Raw genomic sequence first — 11,213 nt, 5'->3', positions numbered from 1 at the left:
GAGAGAGAGAGAGAGAGAGAGAGAGAGAGAGAGAGAGAGAGAGAGAGAGAGAGAGAGAGAGAGAATTATATATAAAAAATGGCGACACAAAAGCAAGAGTTTTCACTCGCCCTTACCGGAAGCTTGAGGTAGACGCAGATGAGAGAGAGAGAGAGACAGACAGACAGACAGACAGACAGAGACAGAGACAGAGAGAAATGGAAACTGAGAGGGAGAAAAATGTAGACAGAGAAGCAAAGTAGAGAAAGTACTAAACAAGTTCACATTGATAACATACAATTAATTACACACACACACACACACACACACACACACACACACACACACACACACACACACACACACACACACACACACACACACACACACACACACACACACACACACACACACACACACACACACACACACACACACACACACACACACACACACACACACACACACACACACACACAGTTAGTTATACTGGGGTCAAAGAAGGTGAATGACTGAGCTTAACTGTTAAACTGGGTGGATGACTGAGTGCTGGAGTTGCTGGGTGAGTGAGTGAGTAAGTGAGTGAGTGAGTGAGTGAGTGGGTGTGTGAGTAGTTGGGTGGGTGAATGTGTGAGTAGTTGAGTGAGTGAGTGGGTGTGTGAATGGGTGGGTGAGTGAGTGGGTGCGTGAGTGGGTGCGTGAGTGGGTGAGTAGTTAGGTGAGTGAGTGTGTGAATGATTAGGTGTGTGAGTGAGTGGGTGTGTCAGTGGTTGGATGAGTGCGTGTGTGAGTCGTTGGGTAATTTAGTGGGTGAGAGAATGAGTGCTAGATTGGCTGGATTTATGAGTGAATGAGTCGTGTAGAAGCTTCGTGAGTGAGGAGTGAGTGAGTGAGAGGATGGGTGAGTAAAAGTGAGCGTATGAGTGAGTGAGTGATGAGTGTGAGTTATGTCTGGATGAATAATTTAACATCTTCAGTCTGGGGACATTTTTCATCTCAGTCAGGCTAACACAACACAGTCTTATTCAGCCTAGAAAAGACATCCTCATCGTGAAGAAATGAGAAAGAATACCTGTTCATCCTTTCAGTCGTAACTCCTTTATTTCATTTAACTCCGTGTAAAGCCAAACAATAATATTCTGTGTAGGGAAGAAATAACATGTGTAATTGTACTGACGCGTGTAAAGCTCATGATGGAACGAATACTATGTTTCAGCGTTGACCAGGTATAATTCCAACCATTCTCAGGTGATTTTAGCTGTTCTCAGGTGTAATTCTAGCCGTTCTCAGGTGTATAATGAGTGCGTGAAAGAATGACTGGGTGGGAAAGTGGTGGAGGTGCGTGGGTAATGGAGTGGTTGGGTGATGGATGAGGTGAGTAGGGTGGGAGTGGGTAGGTGGTGATGTGCTTGGGTGATGGATGCAGTGAGTCAGGGTGGGAGCTGGAGAGTGGAGAGTGGATAACGGCGATTTAAGCTCTTTGAATTCCAAGGCTGAAGAAAATCGTCTAGTGGCAGGAAGCTGGAGAAAAGGAGGTGTTTCGAGGGGTTACCTGAGATTTTTTTTTTTTTTTAGCAGTAACCATTATAGTACGACGACGATTGTATTACCTCAGTTGAATAAACAAACGCCTTAAAATTGAATAAAATACGAATTGAAGTGAAATGAATGAATGAATGAGTCTCCTTACCCATTTACTCTAAAAATTTTCCCGGAAGTTCAATATATTCATCGAGAGTGAAGTATAGAGAGTGTCATCCTGCTAGAAGGATTAATGGAGACTTTTAGCTCACTGCGAGAAGTGTACGATAACAGGTGTCCTCTGGTGGGAATAAATCGAAACATCATCACAGTAATTGGGATGTGAGGTGAATGGACGGATGAAGGTCACAGGATTCAGAGTATTGATTTGGAGGCGAGGTCAGGGGTGACTGAGGTAAAAATCACTACCATCATCCTGACTCCTTTTCCGCTAATTTTGTGAGAGGGCGCCAGAAATAGAATTACAGAAGTAGGAAATCTGCAGAACGATGAGACAAAGGGCCCAGTGCAGCTGACCACACCCATTCACTCATCATTCAAACCTTAGACACGCTTCTCCTCACTAGCCAGCGATCCACACCACTTTGCGCTTCTTGATGCCTTTGGTGTGGAACTATTCCGTCGACTGCCATGTTAAAGAAACTTATGTGCAGACCTTGTTATATGCATTTCCTTATAATATGTACTTCATCTATCCAACTTGATCTTTCGGCTTTATTTACCTATTTATTTATTTATTTATTTTTTTTGCTTCCTCAGTTTCCATTCCTCGCTTATTCACACATTGACTTCCTTTATCCACCAACCTACCTGGCGTTCCCTGCCTCCTCCTACTCTCAAACTCACCCATATATACCCCGTTCATCACCCTGCTTACATCCATTCTCTTTATGTAACCATCAGCAATACTACTGGCACTGCGTGTGTGTGTATGTACCAAAACCCTGAACCCTGACAAATTTAACAATACTTTGCACACGTAGCCACTGGAAGCGTAGTTGCTGACCTTCCGAATTTGATCCAGATTGATTTTCTGTGAGGGGGTGTTTTGACGACTTTTGCTTTCCTGTGACGGCAAACCCTGTGACGGAAAACCGCGCCCCGACAGGACAAGCCCCTGGCGTTTGTATCACTCACTCCATCTTACCCTTAGATCAGCACACTCTCTTGTACATCATTCAGATTTTTTTTTTATTCGACTCTGACTATGAACCTCACGTACATTTCTTGACAGTCGTATTTCTATTTTCATGACTTTTTTTATGCTGGTGAACTAAATGTAACTGAAAATCCACCAGGTTTGGCGATATGGCCTATAGTAAATGTGTGACTGAACGTAAGATAAATTGGCTTCACGATCCGCTAAGTGGCAGAATTATGGAGTGAGTGTAACTGTACGAGTGACTGGGTGTGTGGCCTGGCTGAGTGATTGAGCGGACGGGAGAGCGGCGCAGAAAATGTTGAAGTGTTGGCCGAATGAATGTTACTGGCATTTTCTTAGTTGTTTTTTTACCTGGGTCGTCCGGGATGTAAGATATAAAGGAAAAATGTCTGCTTTCTTTATTTTTATATCTAGAGACATATTTTGAGTTAAACCTTCACACTGCCAATACCACCTGATCTACAGTGCCCCTCTTAGGTTGATGTAATTAGGCCGCCCTACTCACCCACCCACCTCAGTTCAGTCTGTCTCACACACACCTGTGCTGGAGAGGGACGCCTTCATGTGGTGGCATCGTTATAACCCGGCGACTTAACAGCCTGGTTGTACAAACGTCACTCAGAAAGATTAATATTCCTTTTTCATTACTCCCTACATTTATATTTGTTTTGGTTTCGTGTCTTTTATGATCTCGGTCACAGCACACAGTTATGTATCATTTTATATTATTTTTTTGTACTGCATATTTTACTGCTCAGATTCGGGCTTTCATTTTGTTTGTTGTTTTATCTCTCTGCCCAGCCAGATACAAATATTGATTTTATATAATTTTATCACTGAAGACGTACTCAGTTTTATATCCTTATATTTTCAGAATGGTGTATATTTCTCGAGTCAGAATTTACATTTGTCATGCAATAACGTTTTATATTAGCTTACTTTGGTGTAGACCGTCTTATTCGACTGCAGCGACAATGAATCTGAGTGAATGATGAAGTTCCTTTTATATAGACGCTAGACTGAAAGTGAATATGAGTAAATGTGAGTAAATGATGAAATTACTTTAGTGTAGAATGCTATAAACGATACCTAAGAGAGTGAATGTGAGTGAATGATGAGTCTTCTTAGGTGCAGATTGTTTTAAACAATAAATGAAAAAGTGAATACGAGTAAATGATAGTTACTTTTGTGTGAACTGTTATAAATGGCCGGCGAGAGAGTTAATGTGAGCGAATGAGGTTGCTTTCTGCCGCCACCCACCTAACGCAGGAAGCTGCCATCTTTTTTTTTTTTTTGGTGTGTGTGTGTGTGTGTGTGTGTGTGTGTGTGTGTGTGTGTGTGTGTGTATTATATATATATATATATATATATATATATATATATATATATATATATATATATATATATATATATATATATATATATATATATATATATATATATATATATATATATATATATACCGGTACAGTAGAGAGAGAGAGAGAGAGAGAGAGAGAGAGAGGAGACCGTACACATCTGCAATGCTTTGATCCGTGTTTAATATTTTATCAAGGCACATAATCACTGTTCATTTTTAATTGTATTTTATAGCATCACGAAATATTGCATCACTGTTTTCATTGCTTGTCTTGTAGTCGTGCCAGTATTCCTGACACACGATATCTTAGCCTACAGTATTCAGTGCGAGGACGCCCTTTTATTTCTTCATTCAGGATATTAAACAGAAGATTTTGTGCAGTCTAGATACACTACCTTGTACGGTAGTTCTTGTTGTGGCCCCTGGTTCATCTTTATCGTGAACCCAGTGCACTGCAGGCTGAAGCTGACTTCTTGCAGTTCACCATCCTCCAGTAAGGGATAAGTAAGTAGTTTAAGGGATACGTAAGTAAGGAGGGGGTTTGTATAATTGGGTACTTGAGTCGCCAGGTTATATAAGTGCCACTACATGAAGGTAGGATTACCCTCTCATCAAGTTTAATAAAGTTTTCATGTAAAAGCAAGAGTAAAATAGAGAAAAAGACATCATCAAAAAGAAAGTGTTGAATGAGTAATACAGGGATGCGGACTATAAAGCAATAATAATAATAATAATAATAATAATAATAATAATAACAATTTTGCCTGAGATTGTAGGATGCTGCGTATTGTATATTTATATCGCCGTGCATTAGGAACAAACGATTAAATGTATGGCACAGCTTGATAGTTATGCTGGCAAAATATGAAGTTCTGAAACTGAATAAAATTATCTAGAAATACCATGAATGAGATACGTCCTCGTGCTGAAGGGATTAATTAATGCTGCCAAAAATACCAACCACTCAAAGCCTCTACTAACTGCTTTCTATAATCAGATTTCCTAGCACTACTAATGACTCAGGTAATTAGAATTACCTGTGAGACTAATTACTACCTGGGACTACCTGGAACACCTGCAGGGGAGGAGGGTGGGTGAAATGACAGGTGAGAGCGTGACTAGATTGTGTAAGCTATCCCTCCCCTCACCTCTCCCCCCACCTCTCCACTCATTCCCCCCCACCTTTCTCTCCCCTTCCTTCTCCCTCACTCTCCCTTATTAACCATCTTCTTTTCTCTCGTGTCATCCTCCTTACCTCCTCTCTCCCCACATGTCTCCCCTCGCCCCCGCTTCTCACCCCTCGCCCCCTTTCTCTCCCTCACATATCTCCTTCACGACTTCTTTCTTTCTTTCTCTCCCCACTCAGTGCCAATCACCCCCTTTACTTTCCCTCCATCTTCTCATCCCCTCTTTCACCCTTTCTGATCTCCTCTCATTCCTCACCTTCTCATCTTTCCCTTTCTCTTCTCATCTCTTCTCCTCTCTTACATCCAGTTTCGTCGCCATTATTTCTTAGTAACCCCGTTTTCCCCCATTTTCCTTTCTCTCTCTCTCTCTCTCTCTCTCTCTCTCTCTATTCCCTTCCATTCCATTCTCCCTCCCTCATATCCCTGCTCTCCCTCCTACCCCTCTTTTCTCACCCACCCCATCCCGGCTCTGCAGTGAAGGAGAATCGACACGGAGGGAAAATAGGGGGGGGGGAGGCAGGGAGGGAGGGAGGGAAAAGACGACGGAGGGTGAAGAGAGAAGGGCGAGAGGGGAGGAGGAGGCAAAGGGAGAACACAGATGAAAGGAGAATGAGGGAGCGTATAAAGAGGGAAGGGTAAGGGTGAGAATGTAAGGGTAGGTAGGTGGGTGGGTGGTGGGAGGATATGTAGGTGGGAGGGTGGATGGGTGGATGGATAGGTGTGTGGGTGGGTAGGTGGAATGGGTGGGTGGGAGGGTGGGTGGATGGGAGTGCAGTGGACCGTATTCTCAGTGTGTAGGGTGGGAGGGAATACAAATATGCTTCACGTTTACCTTTTCGAGTGGTTGGCAGTGATTCCCCTCACGTCCCAGGGTCCATGTGGCCATCTGAGCTGAAACGGCAAAAGTGGTCCAGTAGGGGCACGGCGGTCCATCACTTTCCCGGTCCACATGTGCTATACGTCGGTCCATCACTTTCACCCATGTTAAACGTCGGTCCATTACTTTCCCGGTCCGTCTGTGTTATACGTCGGTCCATTACTTTCCCGGTCCACCTATGCTATGCCCATTTTCCTTAGGTCCAACCTTGCCTCTGACACCATTTCAATTCTAATGGTTTTGTTCTTAGTATTAGTATTATGGAAGTGAAAGAATGGGTAATGTGTGTGTGTGTGTGTGTGTGTGTGTGTGTGTGTGTGTGTGTGTGTGTGTGTGTGTGTGTGTACAGGTTATAAAATGCATATAATGTATCCGTTTGCATATGTAAATTAAGCGGAATTAATGAGTTCCGGTGTGCATCATAAGTGTGTGTGTGTGTGTGTGTGTGTGTGTGTGTGTGTGTGTGTGTGTGTGTGTGTGTGTGTGTGTGTGTGTGTGTGTGTGTGTGTATTGTAGATATATGTGTGATAATTTATGCGGCTGTTCTGTGTGATAAAGAGTATTAGCATATAAATATATTTGTGTGTGTATGTATGTGCAGCCAATGCGCGCGTGTGTGTGTGTGTGTGTGTGTGTGTGTGTGTGTGTGTGTGTTAAAACCATATTTCACTGTCCTTCCTCATTCTCGGTCTTATTTCTTCTTGCACTGCTTCAGTTTTTTCTCTTCCTTTCATCCTATACGTTAATTTATTCAGCACGTGTTCCTTCCTTCATAAACTCTCCTTACTTCTCCAGCCCCATCTTCCCTCTCCATCACACACACACACACACACACACACACACACACACACACACACACACACACACACACACACACACACACACACACACACACACACACACACACACACACACACACACACACAAATATCGCACGAACGTAGTTTTTGCTAACATCACTCCGTTATGATGTCTCTTTCCTCCTCCTCCTCCTCCTCCACTTTCTTTTCTTCTTCCATCCTCGTCCTCTTCCTTTGGATATTTTATTGTCCTTTTTCTGTCACATTCTTAGTCTTCTTCCCATAATTTTTCTCATGTTTTGCCATTTTTTTCCTTTGTTTCTCTTTTTCTTCTTTTATTTTCCTCCTCCCTTCTCCTCTTATCGTCTCTCCTCACCTCTCCTCTCTTCCTCCCCTGCTTTCCCCTATCATCTCCCTTCTCTTCGTCTCCTCTGGTCCACTCTCCCCTCACCTCTCTCCTCTCTCATTTCCTCTCCTCTTCTCTCCTCTCCTCCTCTCGTTTCTTATCCTCTCTTCCCTTGTCTCCTCTTCCTCATCCACATCCTTTTCCTCTCCTCACTCTTTCCCTTTTCCCTTATTCTTATCCTCTCACTTCCTTCTTTTTATCCTGCTCTTCCTCTCTCCTCATTCTCCTCCTTGTTCTTCCTCACGAGATGCAGTACTGAGAACCAAGGGTGGGTAGTTCACACACACACACACACACACACACACACACACAACAGATTACTCATACATCTCTCGTTCTGTCCATTTCCACCATCTCTCTCTCTCTCTCTCTCTCTCTCTCTCTCTCTCTCTCTCTCTCTCTCTCTCTCTCTCTCTCTCTCTCTCTCTCTCCTTTCAGTACATGAGAAGAGAGGGAAGTAAAGGTCATAAAAGGAAGAGGGGGGAGAGGGAGAGGAAACGAAGGGAGGATTGGGAGAGGTAAGAGGAGCGGAGATGAGGGGAGAAAATGAAGAGAGGGTTATAGGAGGGGGGAGAGAGTGGAAGAAATGAAGTTGAGAAAAGATGAAGGCCAAGGAAGGGGAATGAAAAGGGGGGGACTAAAGAGGAAAGGGAAAAAGAGGTGAGAGGAGAGAGGAAAAAGATGAGGAAAAAAAAGAGAGGATATGGAGAGATAAGGGAACAGAGAGGAAGGTTAGAGAGAAAGGGGCAAGAGAAGTAGAGGGGAGAGAGGAGATTTCAGGGGAGAAAGGAAGGAGAGGAAGAGGAGGAGGAGGGAAGAGAGGGGGGAAAAAGAGGAGAGGGGAGGTAAAAACATGCCTCAGGGTTCGGGTCACACCGACTGCCTCGCCTCCCCTCGTAAGAGAGAGAGAGAGAGAGAGAGAGAGATTTTGTGTGTGTGTGTGTGTGTGTGTGTGTGTGTGTGTGTGTGTGTGTGTGTGTGTGTGTGTGATATCACTAACCTAATTCCCAGGTACGTTAAAACTTTTAGCTTTCACGTGAAAATAAACACACACACACACACACACACACACACACACACACACACACACACACACACACACACACACAACAAAAGGCGTGCAGTGGGTTAGGTAACAGGGAGAGAGACGTTAGTAGTGTGACCTGCTATGATAATCCTTTGGTGTGCTGGTACCTCACGTAATGGGAAGGGGATAAAATTGGGTTGGGGAATTGGCTCGGGGAAAATGGGCAAGGATATGGGGATGGGAATAGCCAGAGGGGTGGGAATAGTAGAATAGGTAGGAGTTAAGGAAGTGGGAATGGGTGGGAGAATGAGAATATGGAGGGGATGAGAATGAGGAAGGATGGGTACGGAGTGGGTCATTGGAATGGGTGATGAATGTGGAGTTGGATTGTGGTGAAAATATGGGGATGGATACCTGTGAGGGAAGGAATAGGGTGGGAATGGTTGTGAGATTGGGATGAGGTAGGGATGAGAATAATTGAGAGGCTGAATAGGGACTAGAGGAATAGGAATGGGTGAGGAAAAAGGGGAGTGGAGATGTATGATAGAGTGTTGGAAAATAAATTGGGGAAATGGGAATTATAGACGAATGGATAAATAGTAAGAAGGGATGAGGGATAAGGGAAGTGGGTTGGGGAATGGGAATGGGCAGGGATACTGGGATGCATGGGGGTTAGGAGAGTGGGAATGGGTTAGGGGAATGAATTGTGGGATTTTGATGAGTAGGAGCAGGGGAGTGGAAATGGCTGAGGGATGAAGGGAGTGAGATGGGGAATTGGGATGGGCAGAGGTTAGAGGAGTGTGAATGGCTGAAGGATAGGGGACTGAATGAAGGATAAGAGAAATGAGCTGGGGACTATAATGGAGAAGGATGTTTTGGGTGATGAGAATAGGTAGGGGAAGAATGGGTAAGAGAGGTAGCGGATGTGTGTTGAGGACAGAAGTGGTAAAAGAGATTGGTAGGGATATAATGGGGAATGGAGTGAATGGGGAGGGAATGAAAATGGGAGTAGGATGAGAATTGGGATGGGGGATGGGAATTAGGTGCAGGATATGAATGGAGAGTTGAGAATAGGAAGGATAACGAGGAGAATGGAGCGGGAATTAGAATATATAATGGTTGGGGATGGGGAGGGGTATGTGTGAATAGGATGGCTAGTTTAGAATGGATAGGGATAGTTCACAGACGAGGAAGGATCAGCATGTACAGGATGAGGTAATAGGATTGTATAAGGGATAAGAGTAGTTACAGGTGGATGAAAGCAGGGTAGAATGGGTAGAGGAATATGGGTAATGGGGAAGAGTTGGAAAGGATGGGGAGGGGCAACGGAAGCTGGGGACAAGCGAGAATGTGGTTGGGAGTGGGATTCATGTGGAGAGGGAAAGATGGAGTGGAGAGGGGAGAAAGGGGAGAGAATTTTCTAAGTCCATTTCCATAGCTGTAACTCTAATCTTTGTACTCCCTCACGTCTGCCTCTCTGCTTATCTCTGTGTCCATCTTCACCTGTCTTTATCTCAGTCTCTGTCTTTTGTGTGTCGTGATATGCCTCCTTTGTTTCCATATACTTCTATTTCGCTGTCTCTGTCATTATCTTTCTTCGTCTCTGTATTTCTGTATTTATCTGTCTTGTCTATTCCCACCTCTGTCTTCGCCTGTACCTCCTCCTCTGTCTCAGCTTCTCTTACCTTCCTCAGAATGATTGTTAGAGTAAACTGTATTGGTCGAGGGATGTCCACGCTTATTGTGTTAGAGAGAGAGAGAGAGAGAGAGAGAGAGAGAGAGAGAGAGAGAGAGAGAGGAGTACGTATGTTTATGAACACGCATTTATGGGATATGGGTGCAGTGTGTGTGTGTGTGTGTGTGTGTGTGTGTGTGTGTGTGTGTGTGTGTGTGTGTGTGTGTGTGTGTGTGTGTGTGTGCAGAGTTGACAGAATGCGTGCATGTGAACGTACAAAAAATAAAAACAATCTTAGGGCTCATTATATCCGTCACGACATGGGATTATGACCTTAATGAAATAAACAAAGAAATCATAGAAACAGAATCAGAAAGAAAGTCACAGAGGTAAAGATTAGAAAAGACGCATTTAAAAGGAAGAACAGAGACAAGCAACAAGAGAAAAAATGACGTAAATGCCAGACGTATGTAGTAAGAAAATTATAAACAAAGATAACAAAGTAAGAAAACAAGAAACAGAAATAAGAAAGGAAATCTCACACCAGTTAAAGACGGAGTGACACAGAAAGAGGCGCTACAGAGACAGGAACAAGCTGATAGCCTCGCGTGAGAGCAGATATTATGGCACAGAAAAATAGATTCATGACCCTGAGAGAGAATGATGAATGAAAATCAGAGAGAGAGAGAGAGAGGTAGCGTGAATGAGGAAGTGATTGCGACAGAGAGCAGCATGGTCTGTCTAGCTCAAGCCAAACACCTGTATTGATCACCTGTAATCGGAGGGTGAGCCGACCTCTTACGAGAGAGAGAGAGAGAGAGAGAGAGAGAGAGAGAGGGAGGGAGGGGTAAATACATAGAAAGATAAATGGATTGAGAGAGAGAGAGAGAGAGAGAGCGAGAGAGAGAAATTGATTAAAGGGAAAGGAGAGAGATATAAAAGAAAATGGAAATCAGAGGAAGATGGAAAGGTCAGGATATTAAGGATGAAGTAAGATAATGAGGGTCAAAGGGGAAGTAGTTAAGGAAGGTGAATGAGGGGAGGGAAGGAGGAAGAGGAATGGAAGTGAAAGAAGGAAGGAGCGAAAAAAAGAGTGAATTTTATGAGAGAGAGAGAGAGAGAGAGAGAGAGAGAGAGAGAGACTGAAAGAAGTGAGGCTTAGTGTAGAAAAGTGAGAGCATATATACAGAGAGAAGAG

This window comes from Coenobita brevimanus, chromosome 54 (genome assembly GCF_032717465.1).
Source record: "Coenobita brevimanus isolate Jiangsu-jjx chromosome 54, ASM3271746v2, whole genome shotgun sequence".
NCBI classification, from domain to species: Eukaryota; Metazoa; Arthropoda; class Malacostraca; order Decapoda; family Coenobitidae; genus Coenobita; species Coenobita brevimanus.
Note: the sequence above shows the minus strand (reverse complement) of the source record.